The 22166-nt window shown below is 37.3% G+C and overlaps 1 protein-coding gene across 1 annotated transcript in view; it reads left to right on the top strand.

Annotated features, from left to right (window-relative positions):
* The first annotated feature begins 14971 nt into the window (after positions 1-14971).
* The window catches only part of IL1RAPL1 (interleukin 1 receptor accessory protein like 1), a 1293699-nt gene continuing 1286504 nt past the window's right edge, over positions 14972-22166 (top strand). Inside the window, exon 1 of the mRNA XM_033119931.1 lies at positions 14972-15873. The gene's annotated coding sequence lies outside the window, so the exon portion shown is untranslated. The remainder of the gene's footprint in view (positions 15874-22166) is intronic.

Genomic DNA, 22166 nt, shown 5'->3' with positions numbered 1-22166 from the left:
GGCAACAGATATATGAAAAAATGCTCAACTTCACTAGCTGTTAGGGAAATGCAAATGAAAATCACAATGAGATACCATCTCATAGCTGTTAGAATGGCTATCATCAACAAGACAAATAATAACAAGTGTTGGAGAATCTGTGGAGTAAAAGGAACCCTCATACAATGCTGGTTGGAATATAAATTGATACAGTCACTGTGGAAAACAGTATGGAGGTTCCCCAAAAAATTAAGAACAGAATTACTATATGACCCAGCAATCCCTGTTTGGGGTGTCTACTGAAAAAATCTGAAAATTTTATCTGTAAAGATATATGTCCCCCTATTTTCATTCCAACCTTATTCATGGTTGCCAAGATATGGGAACAAAGTGTCTTTTCATAGATGATTGGATAAAGATGTGGTACATGTACACAATGGCATACTACTCTGCCATAAGAAAAGATGAAATCCTGCCATTTACAATAACATGAATGGATCTTGACATTATCATGCTAAGGGAAATAAGTCAGACAGAAAAAGTTGAGAACCATATGACTTCACTCATATGTGGGATATAAAACTGAAAGTAACAAAGGAACAAGACAAAGAAACAAAAACTCATAGACACAGACAACAGTTTAATGGTTATCAGAGGGTAAGGGGGGCAGGGGAACGGTAGAAGAGGTTAAAGGGGATCAAATATATAGTGATAGAAGGAGAACTGACTCTGGGTGGTGAACACAAAATGTGATACATAGATGATGTATTATAGACGTGTACACACTTGAAACCTATGTAATTTTACTAACCAATGTAACCCCAATAAATTTAATAAAATTTAAAAAAGGAAAACATATTCTGCATTACAGATTCCAGTAGAAGCACAAAGTATTAGAACAAACAAAACAAGAATTTTAAATTACTTTAAAAATATTGTGTGGGAGGAAAAATGGTTGAAATAGAGAATGATGGAATAAAGAGCAGAATATAAAATTGAGGGATAAATTAATGAGTTTTAAGACAAGATGGAAAAAATCCCACAGAAATTAGAAGGATAAGAAAGGAGACTACAAAAGATAAGCCAAGAGACACGGAAGATGGACACAAAGTGCTATCACCCAGAATAACAAAAACTCAGTGAAAGAGAAAAAAATGGAGGTAAGAAAAATATTTGAAAACACACGGAAAATGAGTTTTAAATTTTTAAAGACTTCAGATTGAAAAGTGCCAAAGAGGAGAATTTTTTTTTTTTTAAATACACACCTGGACGTATTATAGTGAAATTTTAGAATACAAAGACAAAATTCTACATAGGATAAATGAGCAGATGGCATAGAAAGGAAAAAGAATCAGACTGATGTCAGATTTTTCAGCAACACTGGATGCAAATGGGTGTTTTCAAAGAACTGAAGGAAAATAACTTTGAACATAGTGTTTTATATCCAATAAGATGTCATTTAAGTAAGAGAACATGATAAAAAATATTCTCAGGCATACAATATTTCAAAAGCTTTGCTACACAAAGATACATTTAAAACACTTTCAGATAAATGCTTAAAAGAAAAGGAAAAACAAATCTGGAGATGTTGCAAAAGTTATGTGAAGTAAATGTTATTAAATAAATACCTTTATAATGGTTGTTGTTGTTTAAAAAATAATAAAGGTCAAAGAAAAAGGGAAAATATATCCCTAATAACCAACTGCTTAAAATCTAGTTTAGTGACCCTCTAAGTTTTTTGTGCATACGACACCTAGAGCACTTGTTTACATGTGGATTCTGACTTAGTAGGTCTGCAATGGAGCCCAAAGTTCTGCAATTCTAGTAAGTTCCTGGGTGTTGCTGATGCTGCTGGTCTTTAGACCACATTTTAAGTAAAAGCCAGAGGCACAGGTTCAAAGAACATGATGGGTGTTGGAAGAAGGGGGAGATAAGGCATGAAGTTCAAAAAATAAGACAAGAGTAAAAAGCAATGTAGAAAAAGAGGGACACATTGAAATAAGAAATTAAGATGGTGACAACAATAACGAAGGTGTCGATAAACACAATAAATATACTTAGAACACTACCAAGTCAAAGGTACAGATTAATAAAATAGATAAAAAGCCCAAATCCAGATTTAAAGGCTTTACATGAGAAACATTTAAAGCATTAGGATGTGCAAAAGTTGGGAGTCGAAGAATGGGAAAAACAAGACCTATCAGGAAAAGTCTAACCAAACCAATGTTGAGGGGCGGCTGGGTGGCTCAGTTGGTTAGAGCACGAGCTCTGAACAACAGTGTTGTGGGTTCGATTCCCACATGAGCCAGTGAGCTGCGCCCGCCACAACTAGATTGAAGACAACGAACTGCTGCTAAGCTGCCGAAGGGGTAGCCAGATGGATCATTTGGTTAGAACGCAAGCTCTCAACAACAAGGTTGCTGGTTCGATTCCCACATGGGATGGTGGGCTGCGCCCCCTGCGACTAAAGATTGAAAACGGCGACTGGACTTGGAGCTGAGCTGCAGCCTCCACAACTAAGATTGAAGGACAACGACTTGGAGCTGATGGGCCCTGGAGAAACACACTGTTCCCCAATGTTCCCCAATAAAATTTAAAAAAGATCATTGTTGATAGCTGTATTATATTAAATAAAATACTTTAAGACTAAACATATTAGAAGTGGAGAGAGTCAACATAACAAGAACAAAAAGGTTCAATCCATCAAGGAAGTATAGCAATTTTAAACATGTATACACCAATAAAACAGACTCAAAATAAAAACACAGCAAAAAATGATAGTACTATATTAATAAATCCACTAGTGGGGAATTTTAACACACTTCTCTTGATTATTCCCAGGTTATAAAACAAACAAATCAGTTAAGGTATAGAAGAAATAAGTGACACAATTAAGAAGCCTGATTTAATGGACAAATTTGGAATATTTATTAAAAGTTGATCAAAAACAAATGAAGAAACAAAAACTCATAGATACAGACAATAGTTTAGTGGTTACCAGAGGGTAAGGGGGGAAGAGGGTGGTTGAAGAGGGTAAAAGGGATCAAATATATGGTGATGGAAAGAGAACTGACTCTGGGTGGTGAACACACAATGTGATATACAGATGATGTATTACAGAATTGTACACCTGAAATCTATGTAACTTTACTAACCATTGTCACCCCAGTAAACTTTAATTTAAAAAAAAGGTTGATCACATACCAGCCAATAATGAAATTCTTAAAAAATTTCACATCTCATAATATCTAACCATAACACAATTATGTTAAATTTTTTAATTAAAGTTTATTGGGGTGACAATTGTTATTACAGTTACATAGATTTCAGATGTACAATTCTATATAATACATCATCTATAAATCCCATTGTGTGTTCACCACCCAGAGTCAGTTCTCCACCCATCACCATATATTTGACCCTGTTTACCCTCTTCTAGAATTGTGTTTAATTTTAAAAATTAAAAATATCCCTGAACATATGGAAAATTAAAACATACCACTACTAAATAACTCTTAGATTAAACAAAAAATTGACAGCAAAATTTGAAATAAAACAAACCAAAATGATAGAAACACACCATTTATTGGTGTATAGATAGATATCAGAACCTACGAGACACAGTAAAAGTGATTTGAGGGAGCTTTACAGCCACAAACACTAATATTAAAAAAGAAAAAAAACCTCAAAATTAATGACTTACAGTGGTAATCACTTCACAGTATATAAGTGTATCAAATCAACATGTGGTAAACTTAAACCTACACAATGTTATATGTCAATTATATCTCCATAAAGCTGGAAAAAAATACGTTTAATTCAAAAAAAAGAATAGCAGAAATAAAAACAAAAAAATACATTAGAAGGTCAACAAAATATATTATGATTGGAATGGAGGATACAATTACAGATAAAGAGAATATTAGTTAGCATCTGGTCCTCTTATGTATAACTCGAGGGTGAGCCCTAGAGTTCATGAACATATTTGTGGGGTCTGTTTCTTGAATTCCTGCTCCTTGCAATCTTCCTAGTACTTCTCCGTTTTCTGCCCCCACCCTTTTTGGTTCCCTGGCCAGAAACCTGAGGCTCTGATTACCCAACACTAGCATGCTCTGTTGTGGACTTTGGAGATTAGACTCATGTCCTGGCTCAAGTGGAAGAGGACAGAGAGGGAAAGAGATGAACAAAAAAGAGAAAGCAAGGGAAAGGAAAGGAAGGGAAAGGACAGGAAGGGAAGGGAAGGGAAGGGAAGAGAAGAGAGAGAAGAGAAGAAAACAACACAAAACAAAACAAAACAAAACAATGAGGGTTGTCCTAGCCTCCTGGAACTGCAGCTTGATAGAATAGAGAAGAAAGTTCCCTCTCTCAGAGTTTTCATTCTTGCTGGTTCCAGTAACAGCAACTGCCACCTCCACCACTGCCAGCATTAGATTCCTTGGGGTCTGGCGCACAAGAGAATGGAGAAATAAGAGGAAGATTGCGGGGAGATTTCCACACTCCCTCTGAGCATTAGGCTTCCTTTTCCCAGTTGTGGACCCAGAGACAGAGGGCTTCTCCTGAAGCTCCCTCTGAGCTCATTTGCATGTTTCTGGTTGTGTTGACATCAAGTTGGGAGGTAGCAAAGTGGGGGAGGGGATTAAATTCAGTACAAATCCAGTCATACTTCAAGTTCTGGTGCTCATTCCTGATCTGCCTACTACAATTTCTTTTTCAGGCATTTCAAATATTTGCTCATGCATTCTGTCCAGGTTTTGAAGCTGTACTCAGTGAAAGAGAAAGAATAAATTGTGCTTACTGCGTTTTGTCCAGAACTGGAACTGATATCCTTTCATAAAGTTGAAACAATTGAAATTTAAAATCTGTATTCTTTAGGAATACCTATAGATGTGATGCACCTGTATAAAAAAGAAGTCAAAGAAATAGTGCACATAAGATTCAGGATGACGGTTTCCTGAAGTGAGGGGAGGCAGATGGGTAGGCCGAGAGGGGTATCATACCATATGCTTCATATCAGTTATTATCAAGATGATTGCTTTTGTTTTGGGTGGTACTTTCTCAAGTGTTGACCACCTTATGGAAAGCAACTAACTAAATAAGTATGTGAATAAAACTGGGCTGCCCATAGACTAACAAAAAAGACTATTAACCAAGAATCATGATCAATAGAGTTTTGTACACCTAAGATATGAAAAAGAGTAAAAGAAAAAAGAAGAAAAAAACTTTTCCTTGCTTTGAGTGGGTCAGAGGTTATAAATCAATGTAGATTAAGTTACTAACAAATGAACCTAAAATCTCTGTGGCTTACAATGAAAATGTGCTTCTTTTTTTTTAATTAAAGTTTATTGGGGTGACAATGGTTAGTAAAGTTACATAGGTTTCAGGTGTACAATTCTGTAATACAGCATCTATATATCACATTGTGTGTTCACCACCCAGAGTCAGTTCGCTTCCCATCACCATATATTTTATTCCCTTTACTCTCATCTATCACCCCCCTCCTGAAAATGTGCTTCTTACTCACACCAAGGCCAAGGCTGATGCTCCTGGATGGGCAGCTCTCCTCTTAGCAATGACTAGATCCTTCCTTCGCAATGATTAGGGAGCTAGGAGCCTTCTACCATATGACTCCACCATCTTCAAGCCCTTTCCTTCAAGCTATGCATGTGAAGAAGGCAAACATGAGACTAAAGATGGAGGGGAGAAGACCTCTCTGGAGATTCTAGGGATCCAGTCTGGAAGACATGTGCAACATATCTGTCCACAATCTATTGTGGCCCCCCCCAGATGCAAAAGGACTGGGAAACTGTTTTTGAGTGCTTAAGAAGGAAATCAAAAAGTTTGGTGAACACACAGCAATGACTCTGTCACAAGATATTTTTACAGTAACGATATTCAATATTCCATTTTTAAGTTATTACCTATATTGTGCCATGCTATATTCACCCTCTAGTACCTAGTACCTGCTATGTTATCATCTCATTCTAATATAATATCCTTTTAATATCTGCCATACATGTACACACCACACATACACACACTCACACAAATTGAGTATGGGTATCTATTTATTAACATCATCTATAATATCTCTCCAGCCTCCTGTATAATTTACTATAAGAGTTGTTTTTCTCAGCATAAAAGTCAGTTCGACAAGCCATACTAGTATTTATATAATGTTAACACATCCTCCATTGTACTATTCTTCAGTGTTTAAAAAGTTGAAATATTAACATTTTTTCCTGAAAGCTATAATTTAATCATTTTCTTCATTTAACAGAAACATAATAATTCCCTTAGATCTCCTATAGGATAAAGATAAATAGAACAGAGTGATGCACAGAACCAGGAGTAACATAACTGTGCTGGGGAAAATAGTGCACTCGAAATTTTTGCTGAACTGCTACTAAGTCTTTAGTTTACTATATGAGGAATATTGTCAGTAAAGGCAAGATACAAACCAAATATAAAAGTGGTGATTTTAGCTAACTGCAGCATAGAGACAACAATCAAAACATAGAGCAGAAGATAAAGGTAGTAGTGATTAAGACAAGCTACAATTTCCAACTTTGCCACTGCGAGAGACTGAGCAAGCTGTTCAGAGTCTCTGTGCCCTGATTTCCTCACCTGTAAATTGGCCATGACAATAGCACCTACTTCTTTTGAGGATTGAGTGAATTAGCACATATAGAATGCCACCAACAGTGCCTGGCACATGATAAGTCCTGGATAAATGCTAGCTATTATCATTTTAGAAAAGAATTCAACAAAGCTTTGATTGACACTAAAAAGTCAGACATGATTATCTAATTGTCTAGTTCCTATTCTATATTAAATTTTACTAAATTATGTTTCGAAAAGAGAACGCCGTTTATTTCCTGAAAACACCTTTTAAAATAAACAAACGTTGCCTTTTCACATCCTGTTTCACAGGAAGACCCTACCCCTTATTTTAATATGATAAAATATTTGACTTTCACACATGTCTGCAGTTTATTCATTTTTATTAATGATTTTTTTATCAATGTATCATTGATGTGGGAGTTAGCCTTTTTTCCTTCTGGTTTTAAAACAAACTTCTTTTTTAAAAAAGTTTGTATTGAAATATGAAATATATAAAAGTGCACACATATAAAAAAATGCTCAATGAATTTTCACAGTATGAATACACCCTTGTAACCTGAAAAAATAAAAATTAAAAAAAACAGAAAATTACCAGCAACCCCAAAGCTTCCCTGTGCAGCCTTCTAGTTCTGCTCTCATCAAGGCTCGCTACTATGATAATGTTTCACAGTGTAGATTAGCTTTGTCCTTTCTATAAATGCAGTTTTACAGGGTGTACTCTTTTGTGTCTGCCTTCTTTTGCTCAACATCATGTTTATGAGATTCAAATATATTGTGTGAATAGTCATAGATTGTTAGTTCTCATTCTTATATGGTATCCTGCAGTATAAATATACACGAAGTGGAGTGGCCAGATGGCTCAGTTGGTTAGAGAGCAAGCTCTCAATAACAAGGTTGCCAGTTCAATTCCCACAACGGCGACTGGACTTGGAGCTGAGCTGCGCCCTCCACAACTAGATTGAAGGACAACAACTTGGAGTTGATGGGCCCTGGAGAAACACACTGTTCCCCAATATTCCCCAATAAAATTAAAATGTGTGTGTGTGTGTGTGTGTGTGTGTGTGTGTGTGTGTGTGTATACACACACAATGTATTCATCCATTCTACTGTTGGTGAGCATTCGAATAGTTTCCAGTTTGGAACTTCTGAATAAAGCTGCTGTGAACTGTCTAACACGTATTTTTGGTGAACGTATGTATGCATTTCTGTTGGTTACATACCTAGGAATGGAAATGATGGTATCATAGGCTGTACATATATTTAGAATTAATAGGCACTGCTGGAAAGTTTTCCAAGGTTATCGAAAGAATTTTTACTTTCGCCATTGGATGTGACTTGCAGTTATTCCAACCCTTTACCCACATTTCCTATTGCCCATTATTTCACTTTAAACATTCTCATGAATGTGTCATGATATTTCATTGTGGTTTAAATGCATACCCTCATTATGTCTTAGGAAGTCACCTTTTCATGCATTCATTTGCCATTTGGTTATCCTCTTTGGCAATGTGTGCAAAACAGACTCCTTCAACTGGCAAATATCTGTTTCAGTATTGTGTTCATTATTACTATAACTAGCTGTTTAGAAGAAGCAGACTCACATACATAGCTGGCACTGAACAAAGTTGGGTTGGTCCTGAGCTGATCCATCAATAATACCCATGAGTTTTACTCAGAGACAGGATTAGTCCTAACCAAAAACAAATACAGTTTATGAGTGAGAGAGAAAGAAGAAGAAGAAGGAGGAGGAAGAAGGGGAAGAGGAAGAGGAGGAGGAGGAGGAAAATGGGGAAGGGGAAGAAGGGGAGGGGCAGGGGAGAAGGAGGGGGAAGAGACAGAAGACAGGAAAGCAAAAGATCTGTCTTACTTGAATGTCTGGTTCCCTTCAACTCTATAGCTAGTATAACAAAAACAAAACACAAACAAAAATAAAACCATCCTATATCCATCTATACCACTGTAACATTCTCTGATTGGGAAAAAAAGAAATTAAAACAAATTTAAAAAGCTAAATTAAAGTGAAGCACGCTTTTTTCTCAAACACACGAGTATACTACGTATGTCCTAGGTACTCTGTTAGGTGTACATACTACAATATATCCACAAGAAAGTTATCCTAATAAGTTCATTTTTTATAGGAAGACACTGAGGCTCAGAGAAGGCAAGAAATTTTCTCAAGGCCATATAGTGATAGGCCAGGATTCAAAACAGACCTTATTATATCAGATATTTCTATTATGTCCTCAATTTATCTTTTTAAAAGAAAGGCTGAAAGGCAATATGGCTGAGTCATGCCAGTAGAGAACTCCTACAACTTCCTAGCTTTGTGAGCTTAAATAACTGTCATTTGGCCAAGTGAGACTCAATTTCCTCTGACTAAAATAAAGAGGCTATTCAACGTTATTCCTAAATCCCCCTTCGAAAATGGATTCTATGACATTAAACCCTTCTGATTTCTACTACCAGGACCAATAATGCTATTTCCTTCTAGGTAAAAGAAAATTGGTCTCCTTAGATGTTAGTCTTTATTCGTGGTCTTCACTCATTTTGATTTCAGTGACCCTCACTGCAATCACTCCTTCTCTGTTTAGTGTTTCCTGATTCTTTTAGGCTGAATAATGCAGACTTCTCTTATGGTACTTGTCACATTGTCTATCACATGCATCATTTATGTCTCTCTCTCTACTGCTAGATTGAGCTCCTTAAAAACAGGGAACGCACTTCATTTATTCCTAGAGCCCAACACTGTCTGGTACACAGCATGGAATGGATCAAGCATAGACAAATGGATAAATGAACAAATTCTCTGTTTCCAGTTATACAGGTTGACTATTTAAAAGTTAGAGATGGGACTGCTATGAAATTTCTTGTTACCCTCTATGTTAGGCTCCCAGACAGCAAGCAAGGGTGTGATTACAGGCAAAGTCCCAGCTTCAGCCTGATTCGACAGGGGACCTCTGGAGTGTACTTTGTACCTCAGAGTTTTCTCTGAACTACACTCAAAAGACCTAGGGTTTCATACTCGTATGTCAATCAGTCATTGGCTAACGTGGTGCATGGTTGTCAACTCCAGGTTTTTCCAGCTCTCACCACAGGCAAGTCAAACAGCACCAGCAGCCCAAGAGCAGTAATTAAAGAGGGTCCAGGTGCTGGCCTTTGGATGCAAAGCACAGAGAAGGGAGGGATGGCTGTGAGCACAGAGAGCTAGAACCTCAAGGGATGTGGGCTGAGCTTTGACAATGCCTGCTTTACCCTTTTTTCCTCTTCTACATCCATTTGAAAAATATTACAAATCTAGTACATTTAGGAAACACTGGTATTTGCTTCCGTATTTTATGTTCTGAAACATTAGCTCATGCTGCTCTCTTCCTTCACTAAATTATTTTATATGCCTTAGTTACCATGAAGTGCCCTGAATCATCTCAGTGGAAGTGGTCTCCCATGTATATACAGCAATACCATTTCATTTAGTTTCCCAAATCCGGAAACCTTTTTAATTCTGCCCTAACGCCTCCAAATCATTCAGTGCAGGAAATGTTATTGTCATTTTACTTGCTTCAGCCATAATATCTGAAGCTATGTGTGTGTGTGTGTGTGTGTGTGTGATCAATTTGAAGTAGAATGCATTGCCACAGGTCATGTGTCCTGGATATCATGAAGCCTAGTATATAAATACATATAAAAAGTAGCAAGTGGTCTATTTCAGTAGAACCATATGCAGAGGTCAGAAATTCACCAAGAAACAGGGCTTTTAACTCCTGAGTTCTGTTCAGATTTCAATAAAACATAAGTTTTAGCAGAACAGGAAACTTGACTAGCTATATCCACAATGATATTCTCAGTACCCTGAATCATGCCTGGCATGTAGTGGGTTTTTCAATGCACATTTCCTGAATCAATTACAATTTGACCCACCTGAAATATTGTTCTGTGGTTTTATTTAAACTAGTTGCCAGCATGGAATGACTCCTGCATTCTCTCTTGGAAGTGGGTGAATTTCCATGGTGAGCAATTCCTCTATATACAGTTTGCAAATCATTTTGGGAACCTTCCAAATGAAAGGCACTGTATAAATATACCCTCCCACCAGCAGCCAGCCGGCTTTCCACCGGGGAAGCATTTGCATCGCTTATGTACATAGTGTTTCATTTGGGGCATTGCTTTTATTTTTATGACCATAAAAGAAATATTCACAGTATGAACAATAATGTAAACTGCATTCAAGAAGATATACATTTGTATATTTTTATGATTCAAAACTTAGAAATCTGAAAGAAAAGCAGGCATGGCATTTTGCTTTCCTGTTGCTGTTTGCTTTTTCATAGCATTTTTTATTATTTTTGAACTTTATGGTGGAATTTTGCTGAAATGCTCAAGTCTTTGTCTATACAGCATTTGAGAATATGTGGTGGTGGGTTCAAATGAATGTTGCTGGCAAAAGGCCTGAAAATGAACAGCATTTGATTTTGCATCTATTCATGTCTGTTCTATTAGTTTTACTTTAACACTGCCTTTTATGGATGGAGTCTTCTTTAAGAAAGAAAAAAGTAAGCAACCTTAGGTATAAAATACTTTCTAAGTAACTTAGCATGATAATGGGGACTTTCACAGATGGAAGAGACCTTGAAGAGACATATTTTAGCCTTTATAACAAAAGGGGGACCAATTTCATAGCAAGTTACTGGGGAGCTAGAGTTTGAATTTATATCATAAAAAATGTTTAATGAACTTCGAAATAAATTGTCAATAGAATTATATCAAAACCTCTATGAATTATGTACTTACCTACACAGAATCATCTGCATACATAAGAGGAACTGAATTATAACTCCTTAATTTATACATTTCCATAATTAATTAAAGTTAAGTGGAATGAAATATCCCACACCAGACATATTTTCCAGATACTCTAGCCTTAAGGATTTCATTAAAAAGAGGAGCTACTCTGACTATTCAGAGTACTTTTGTGTAACAAAACATCTAAAAAGGTATGTTAAATAAACCTCTTGCTCATTTCACTGAGGAATAACGTGAAATGTGGAAAGTTAAATGTAGGCTACCAAAAGTTAAAGGCAGATTCCTAAGAATTTGAGTTCATGTCCGGTGTTCACAATTCTTTTCATAAATACAAAACCTGCTGTTTTCTCACTTTTTAGTACTAAAACAATGAAAGTGATTTTGAAACCTGAGCTATAGGATAGCAATGCTAGGAAATAGCCTGCTCAGGTTATTTGTGGCTTATAAAGGGGATGTTATTTGTATTCCCATCTCTTCAGTCAGAATATTATTATTGCCAAACTCTAATTTTACATTCCCAGTAATACCAACTGTGTTTCATTAAAATGAATGTCATTTAAAGTATCCTGACATTCTTCTGTTTTGTTATTAGAAAATAAACCAGTAGTTCTTTCAATTGAGAAAAGCTAGAAGCGTGAATTGATCTGCAGCCAGTTTTTACTACAAACCCCATAATGCTTTGGATTATAGCCTACAAGCCCCATACTGCAGCACCAAATTTATTGTTAACCATCCCATTACTGGGAAAGCAAAAGAACAGAACATTTGAGAAGTACTATGGAACATGCAAGGATTCTGCTTGAATAGTAACTTATTCATTTTTGAGCACTTGATATTTATTTGCCTTTTTCTTTATAGAAAAAAGGCATATTTATGGATATGCACACTATTTTTTCATCCTGACTGTAATATCACTTATTCTCAAACAGTGTGCCAAGGTATATACTTCCCATGGAAAAGCCTTTTTTTTTTACACCTATCACTGATTTGTGTATTTTTCATCCCCTTTAAAGGGAGGTCAGTTTTATTCAGATTTTAAAATAAATTTACAATACATTGTTTAATGCTCCAAACATCTGCAAATGAGAATTCAGTGAAGTAATTAAAATTCTTAATTAGATGCACCTTGCAGCTGCTGTTAGTCTTAATTGGCAATAATGCAGCTACATTTTGTTCTGACACATATCTTCAGAGGAGTTAGAGAACTGAACGGAGGCAAGAGGAAAATGTTCCCACACAGTTCAAGACAGTTCGCACAAAGAGGATCCCATGGCAACAAACAGCGAGGCCCACAGTTGGCTCTGTAAGATCCAGGAATAGACAATGCTTCACCTCGAATTCAAACAAACTACTTCCTTTCCTGGATCTGAAGAGAAAGTGTTTTAAATCATCTCTTGCAATAGGATCGAAATGGTCATATGCTCACCTGTGTCTTTAATACACTTTGCAAAGCTTCTGGACACTCTTCTGCATGGCCAAGTCAAGGTAATAATTAGAACTTGTGCTCTGCGCAAAGTAACAAACTACCTGGCAGACACCTTGCAAATTGGAGACTTGATTTTTGTACCATATGGAGCAGGAGTGGACCTTGGCAACTGGTTCATTTCAACGTGTCATTTCACAGACAAGGAAACTGAGACCAAGACAAATTAGAGTGATTCCTTCGAGTAATTATGGCAACTTTGGAGTAGAAATTAAACTTAAATCTAGCATTTGAGCCTACAGTCCAGGACTTTAACTTCTAAACTTTGCTCAAAGCAATTAGATTTGTTGATTGTGCGCCCTCCCCCCAGTCTGTTTGAGGTCTAGTTCTTCACTTAAATGGGTCAGCTAAAGGACTGTGATTTGTGTTGAAATGTGGATCACTTGCTATGAGAAGAGACTCTAGTTCCCCTTCACCAGTGGTTCTCAGTTTGCTTCGGATTGGAGCATGTGGGTGGAGAAGAAGTAAGGAGTAGGGAACCGCTGGCGCAGAAGAGGTTAATCTGGGTGAGTTCCCTCCAGGAAGAAACCATGGAACACTTGCTACATACTTTAACCAGATATTCCATTTCCTTGCATTGGAAAGTTCAATATACTGCTACTTCCTTAAAAATACAGGTTGACCTTCCTTTCCAGTCTCCCAGCCCCCATTCGGTGTCACCCTTGCCCTGAGTTTAGCTCGCATTTTACCAAATATTTGCAAGTGTTTCCTTTATCTTCAATTGTGTTTTACTCCCCCAATTTAAATGAAGATACACTTCTCTAGGGCCAAGGCTGCTTTACCTATTTATTGTTCTATTTTTGGCTTATCCTATTAAACCGTGCGTTACAAAAATGTGTGGAATATGCTGTAGAGTGAGTTGAGGTTTTCTAGAATGGGGGCTACAGGTGGTGCATGGGAAGGTTGAAGAGTGGGAAGAAGGAGGGGTGGTGATTGGAAAAGTGTTCCCCAGTCATTTAACTGTGCAGCCCACCCTGCTGTCACAACACTGGTGGCAGTGTAAAATATTGACGCTTCCCTAGAGTCTTGCTACTCCAAGTGTGGTCCGTAGCCCAGCTCATCCGCAGACTAGCAGGCCTCACACCAGACTTCCTGAATCAGAATCTGCATTTTAACAAGACACTCAGGTGATCGTGCCCATGGTCAAGTTTGAGAAGTACAGGATCAAATGTCAGTATTGTACTATACCAAGATAGTATAAAGAACAGGGATCTTTAACTGAGTCAATATCCTTATTTATTTGACCAGCACCTACTTTGTCCCTCTTTTCCCATCACGACTCCATCTCGGAATCCTGCAGCGAACTCTATGACACAGTGGATGGGAGGAGGATCCTCTTCCGTCTCCTCCTCTCTGCGTACCCCCCCCCCCCCCAGAGAGTTCTCACAAGCACCCTTTTCCCAAGCCCCACTCAGGGAAGATTCTGCTCCTCCCCAAACTGACAGAAGAGCTGCGGGGAGGGTTACTGCCTGAGGGGTTCATAGTTTACATACCAATACAGATGGAAGCACTTTGCAAAACTGTCCTTTAGAAACAATTACCACCTTGCACCTGAGGTTTGTAGTAGCCTCCTCCCCGCCACCCCGCTCCCTTTTGAAATCGGCTTAAAGTGAAATTGAGAATGGGCGTGGGGGGGGAAGGGGTGGAGAGAGAGAGAGAGAGAGAGAGAGAGAGAGAGAGAGAGAGAGAGAGAGAGAGAGAGAGAGAGAGAGAGAGATCGCGCGCAACAACATATCTGCTCTAAAGAGATGAAAAGGAGTTTATTATGAGCGTGTCAGTTTAGGCATCGCTCTCTGTACCTTTCTGCTTCCTAGAGAAATGCAACTGTAATTTTAAGGTGGCTAACGCAAGACTGGGAGCGTCCACATTTGCCGATCCACTTTTGCCTGGAAGGACAGATTCTCATCATTCGAGGCCTCTCAGGGTCCTATCCAAAAGATTCCCAGGCTACCCTCCTTCCTCTTTAGTCTTCTGAAAACTAAAACTCGCAAAGCGGTGGCATTCTGTGGATTGGCTAGTACTAAAATATCCATTGGGTGGCAGTAACAGTATCCTCTTTATGACTTGCAGCAAAGCAGAGAATGCATTCAATCAAATGAACCGATCTTGTAGAAACACTGGAATCATTTATGCATTGCAGTTTCTCTTTCTTGTTTTTGCTCCTTCTTCCCTGGGATATTCTGAGTGGATTGTGGCTATTTATCAAGATCTTGTGCTATTCGTGGTTTGCTTGTCGTTTTCGCTCAGGATTAGCATCATTCAAGGCAAACGCAAAGCTGCTTTTCTCCACCCCCCCACTCTTTTTTGAAAAATCATTTTTGGGGGCTGCTGAAGAGAGCTAGGACCCAGGAGACACCTTCCCAAACAGCAGGGGTTGTGTGCTTTCACATAGCAGTACTGTACAAGGAAAACCCCGTTGGATCTGTTATTGCGGGATACTTGTGAAATATACATTGGATTCTTTTTTATGGCTGCATCCCGGATCTGGAAATTTTACTTGGGGACTAAGAGGATCTGAAAGGCTACATGATACGGAAGATTTCCAAGCAAGATTCCGATTCTTGTCATAGAGCTCACAGACTTCCTCACTTACTGGCCTTTCTCCTTCCTTCTTTTTTTTTTTTCTTTAAATTTCTTCCCCCTTTTTCTGCTCTCTCTCAGTCTCTCCTTTTCTATCTGCCTCTTCTTTTTTTTCGCCCCCCAGTCTTCCTTTTTTTCCTGCTCTGCACCTGGATTGTATCTTCACCAAACAATCGGGCACTTTGAGAACTAACTGGAGGCAGTCTTGTAGGAAGAGCTGTATGGAATTATCTGCTTTTATGGTGAACTTGGCATTTGTGAATGGGTATCTTGTTCACGATATTAATTGCTAGCAAAAACAAGAGAAAGAACACAGGAGTACAACGTGGATTTTTCTGAATACGCATTGTGATGACCATCAATTACCTTACCGACTGATATCCGGAGGAGAATAATTTGGAAGACTGTTGTGGGTAAGGTCATTTTATATATGCAAACCCATCAGTGGCGTGAGCAAACTTGGGCGTTTGTAATGGGAATGGGTGACTTGGATGATTGCTGCATCGCATTGATGGCTGTGATGTGGCCGTTATTGGCACTGAATGGAATAACTGCAGTTGGGTGTGTTGGTGTGTGTGCGTGTGCGTGTGTGTATGTGGGTCTGTATTCTGAGTGTAATTGGAAATAAATCAAAGCATCACTCCCCTCTCCAATTATTTTGATGTGGAGAAGAGTGTCTTGAATTAATTCTGGGTAGTCACTCTTTTGTTTGGATGCAATATTTGTGGCTCCTGTGTTCTGGAAGAGGTAGCAGCAGTGAAAGGAACACTTACAGAAGAGCCCTATTTAAAATGAAACGAGCTACTCTTTATTCATTAAAAGAAATATGTTTTCAACTCAGTGCAGCATTCTGCTGCATTTCACAGCTGCAATGGGACCAGAGACATCCCACTTGTCAAGTTCTTAAACTTTAAGGTGATAATCATTGTTAATTGTCCTCTAGGTTGTGATTATCGGAGATTATTAAGTACCCTGGGCTACTTTTTTTAATCCACTGGATTATCATTCAGAATGAAAAAGTAAAGAAGAGAAAAAGCTGAAAATGATGACCAAAAAAGAAAATAAATAATGCAATATTGTTTTAAATGTTACCATAATGCTTTCTTTCTCAAGTTCAATTGCCCCATAATATAATTATTTACCCAATACCCTAAATAGCTAAAGCTGCGACCCACGTGCAGGGGAGTCCAAGGTCTGGAACCGGAGAGCATCCTTTTATTGCATTGCAGCCAGCTTTGGAAATGCAGGCAATTACACACTTCCCTTAACCTTAAGTTGAGGATGCGTCTTATCTGCTATATCTATTTTACCCTTTCGGTAAAAAGTTAGAGACTACAGCACGAAGGATGCTTGAACATATTCTGCCTCGGAAAAGGGATAAAACAAAATCAATATTGATGACGTGGTTCAGTGCACCGTACTGCAATGCTAAAGTCCCATATTCAGTTCCTATGATGAGAGAATGGAGCATTTACATGTGTTATAAATCTCACCCGGCAGATTGATCTGAAGGGGAAGGGAGAAGATATGTGGATATGTAGGAAGATGGATGGAAGTCGTGCATAATCGGTGATTATGTAACTTCATTACATCAGTGAGCTTCAGTCAACGATAGTGAGATGAAATGATTGTATAGAGAGAGGCTCCATCACCCTGTTAACTTTTGAAGGCTTGTAACAGCTAACAGAGGAGGAGGAGAGCAGACAGAGATTAGCTCCAAGGGTCCTGTAAACCCTGATCTCTGTGGCAAATTTAGCATGAGTTTTCTCATAGTGAGTTTCTGAGGGATGGCCAAGCATGTAAGCATTAGGGCTGGACAGGAGCAATTTTAGCCACACCCGTGGAGAGTCAAAATGAGTCCGCAATGTTTCACAAGTGCCCCATTGAGTAATTGGCGCTGATGATCCCAGCCAAGGTCACAGTTCTGTACCCTGTGATTGAAATATGTGACCCCAATTGAGAAGAAAGTCAAATCCACTGAAATGAAGACTGAACAGAATGACTGTTTGGAGTCTTCTCTTGCATTTTTCCTGCTAGAGCTTGATGCAGATTTCAGTCTGGTGGTTCCCTCAATAAAAATGTTTGCCTCCACAGTGTGTCAGAAATGAGTGTTTGATACCTTTATCTTTGCCTTGACAACCCGTTTCTGGGCCATGTTAACCCTCTGGGAAAAGAGAAGCAAAACCCTTCAAAGGTAATGATAGCCTGCTAAATTGAAAAAAAAAAAATGGTAATGGATTCATTATTAATACAAATCCCAGAAATCAAGAGCAATCCATTTTCAAGTTTTACTTATTGAATGGCTTAAAAGACATGTTGCAGCCGCCTGTGACTTTTACCGTGAGAGGAGATAAATGTACTATGCTCACTGTACAGAGGAGGGGATACTGCAGAATAAAATGTCACTTTCCCTGATCTTTTATTTAGAACTGTGATTTTCTTTAAAAGAATATACACATCAGATCCTCTTGGCCTTCTGTGGTTTCAGGGTATGTTTTTCCCCTTAATATATTCCCTCAGTATGAAACGGCTCAAATCCTAACCCTATTGAATTAAATCATTTTCTCTCCTCACCCGGTTGTGCTGTTTCCTATTTCCCTGTACATTTATTTTATGAAAAAGGCTAAATGACTTTTTTATCGTAAAGATGAGATGATTCTTTTGGTTTTTCCTATGGAGTCAGGTGCAGGATCGAGACATCCACTAAGTAACTTTGAAAAGATCTGCTCACCCCAAATCAGAATGGTGGAATGAAATCTTGAGCTCCGATATTTGAGATGACTTTCTTATTTCTGCAGGACATGCCCCAAACATTGATATATTGTGCCAGTGGATTTGGAGGTTTGGTGTTCATATTGTGTAGGAAATTGGATGTGAAGTTAACTCCTGATTCCTTCCTTCAGGGGTCAGGGTAACACTACAGCTGCTTCCATGCTGTTAGTCTCCAACTATGTGCAGAAATATAGTCTGCAATGATTTTTCCTGCACTCCTTATTTTAATATTTTATAAATGACTGCCTCAGTTGTTTTCTGACATAAGCCACACATATGTTACCGAAATGGCATATTCTAGAGGCGTTATAAGCTCAGTAGTGAATGGAAATAATACTAGAAAGGAAAAAAGTCTCTAAAAAAATGACACTGACCGTGAAACATACATACACATGTCGTTGCTATCCTTTTACTTGAAGACTTCATGTAGTCACATTAGGAAAGATAGTTTCAATCATTTTAATGGCACTTTATAACCTGTTACTTTCTTTTGGATAAGGATTATGTAACTCAGGCAGTTTATGGCATTTTTCTTAAGTATCCTACAAATCAACAATAAAAAGCTTTGCTTAATAGAAAAGCCTTTAAATGTGAAGGCAGTAAATAATTTAAACTATAATATCTATTTCTTTATTGCCGTTTTGTCAGTCCCAGTTATATAGTTAGATTAGAAAATATTCAGGAAAATAGAAGAAAAAAATCCCATTTATAAATATAGAAAGTACTAATTTTTGTTTCCTGACCAGTTGCTTCAGCAAAGTCAGGAGATTGAGCTGATAAGTAACCACATTATTCCTAAAATTAGAGAAAAATTTAAAAGTATTTTTTCTTATGTTTGCAAGGTATGTGAATAAATCATGTTATTGATAAAATGACAAATAGATAAAACATTTTTAAGAGCAACTGAACTTTTAGGATCAATTTAAGATTTATATTTCAGAATCTTTTAAGATTTATATTTCAGAATCTCTGTTGTACACTGAGTTTGGGATATACTTTGTTTTATGACTGGTACAATCTTTGGTGTTTGACAAATCTCTTGTTTTTCTAAAGCAGACTATAATAATGTAGCAACCAAAACACCCAAGTGTTGATTGATAAGACTTAAAAGTAGCAAGTTTTCGTGTACTGCTCAATTTATAAAGCATAATTATAATGGCATCATTTGGGCAGCTATAGATAAGGCCGTGTCAGCATTTTTCTTATTAAATTCCAATCCTATTTCCATTAGTAGTATCAGGAATCTCAAAGAGGAAGGAGCTCAGCTCTGAGACATCCAGGCACTGTAGAATTCAGGGCTGAGTCAGAGGGCCTGAGTTGCACTGCAGGCTCTATTAGTTACTAGCTTTGTGACTTCTGACCCCGCATTTTACCTCTCTGTGTTCAAGATAATTATTTAAAAAGCACAGAATAGTTACATATTGCACTAAGGAAACAAGATGTGTGTCTAAGTGCTTACCATTGTGCTATGCCTTAGCGGTATACGGAATTACTATGATTAAGGGTTCTCCAAAGTGGTATGAATTTAACAGTGCATTTTTTCTCACGCCCTTATTGTAAATCTTTATAGGCACTTGCTAGTACCAATTACAGCTAGCTGATAGGCAATATTGTTTAGTGAGTAAGCAACACAGACAAATTTAAAGCTTTGGTTGCTAATTTTTACTCAGTACTCAGTTTTTTCAGCAGTACTCATATGGGATTGTAGTTGTCTTAAGTAACTAAAAGAACAATTGCTTTTGAATAACAATCGAAGAATGGTAACGAAGGGTTTTGTATGTGAGAATGTTTTAAGCTGATTGCTTTTTTTTTTTTTTAATGCTCCTGAGTACTTAGGTGTTTCTGTTTTTGGTAACAAGAGTACACAAACAAATGTTCACAAACAAACTTGATGGTACCACTTAAAACGGGTCAATTGACCAAAAAGCTACTCCCGTTTATCACTTTATTAACAAAAGCATAATGGGTTTGAATACTAAGCGTCATAGAGGACATAAGGATATAAAGATAATAGTTCTGTTTTGGAATTTGCTAGTTGCAATAATTGCTAACGTTCTTTAGGGGGAGGCAATCCCCCATGTGTCGGTACTAACATTGCATTTCTTTAATGTTCTTGTATCTTAGCATAAATACGTTTACATATATGAAAAGGGCATAGTCAGTGATATGACCTTCCATATATATTTTTAAGTGACTGTATAATCCGGTGAAAAAGTAAGTTTTTATATTTTGGGTAAGGTGGAATTGGGAAGTGGAAAATTCATGCTGTAAATAAAAGTATACGTGGACTTAAAATAAAGAACTTTCCTGCTATAGTGCATTCTCCTCTTCCTAACTTCCCTGTGTCTTGCTTTTTACCTTAAGAATCCCCAATATTTCTTTGTTTCAGATGAATTTCATCGTGCCTGTTTCTGTGACTTCATTGATGCCTTTAAATAGCAAGCATTTTCTTGGTTTCCTATTTTTTTAAAAATGCATATTCCTTATGTCTCATGGAAATGCTTTAGATTTGTTCTAGCAGATTTACAAAGGAACATTGTAGGAATGTAGACAGGCTTGTTTATTTGACAAATTCTGCTAATCACCTTACAAATATGCTTTTAATTTTCACCCAGAGAATGCCACCCTAGAGTATCTTATACTGAAGATAACATTCCATTACAGGCCAACCACATGGCTCGATGAACATACCCTTCTTGCCTTCCCTGACCACTGGATTACAATGAAACATCCTTAATTGGCATGCTTTTTTGGTTCCCCAGAACTCTAAGACTCCTAAGGCTTTCAGCTTTAGAGAAGAGATGACTGACCGACCTGGTGTTGCTTTCCTATCAAACGATCTGAAATTGCCAAGCAGTGAACTGTGGATAAAGCAGAGGGAGACAGCAAAGCCCTTTACGATTTTTCTTCTGAAGACCTGCTCTTTCCTGTTTTCATATTAAACATTAAAAGTAATCTTTTTCATAACAAGCTATTCAAAGGGCGTGTTGTAGTTACTATGTACATACACATAAAATACAATAAGTGGCACTAAATGAGCTTTTTTGTTCATACAAGGGCTACATGTTTTAAGAATGAAAATTTAAGAGTAAAATTAGATTGTTGTTATTTTGTAATACTTCCTAAGTCAGGAAATTGTATGTGGAGTTTGGGCTCACCAAAAAAATGAAATGGACTGGGAATTGTGATCATATAATTATAGACTTTCACTCTTTCAAAATGTTTGTTAATTATGTAGCTTATACTTTATGTGAATTATAATGATAATAAATCACTTGATGAATAATCATAAAATTATTCATTCAGTGGTTTATTTTCTCATGGCCTGATCAACATGAGTTAATTGGTAGGTTCTTACCCTATCAACATTTATATGTGTTACAACTGTGACTTAATGTAGTGATCTTCATAATTTTCTGGTATAAATTTCCCCTTTTCAATTAAAAAAATTTGGAAGGCTATTTAATCATAGTTGTACTTTCAGTATCAGTTCATTGAGAAAATGTGTAATTGTAAATTATGAATATAATAATTCTTTTAAAATTAATTCATGTATAGTCATAAGAAGGTCTATTCTTATATCTTTGAAATACATTGCTTATCTACATAGAAAGTTTGGTGTATGTAGATTCTAGACCCCTTAGAGTAAATCCTGCAGCCTTGGTAAATAAAAGGCCTACATGTCTAGAGCCAAAATACTTGCATTTCATTATGCACATGAATCATGTTTATCTTACATACAAAATGAAAGGCAAGTGCTTCTGGTGGTGGAATATGGATCAAAGGAGTTGGATTTTGGATGGATAGACTTGGAGTATTTAATTTACTATGAACATACATGTAAAGTTCTAACACAGGTAAATTCACATTCAAATTTTTGAATTCAACTATTATAATGTAGCTCTGTCTGATATTACAAAATAATTGCATTTGG

Source organism: Rhinolophus ferrumequinum, chromosome X (genome assembly GCF_004115265.2).
Source record: "Rhinolophus ferrumequinum isolate MPI-CBG mRhiFer1 chromosome X, mRhiFer1_v1.p, whole genome shotgun sequence".
Lineage (NCBI taxonomy): Eukaryota > Metazoa > Chordata > Mammalia > Chiroptera > Rhinolophidae > Rhinolophus > Rhinolophus ferrumequinum.
This window is presented reverse-complemented; position numbering and strand designations above follow the sequence as displayed.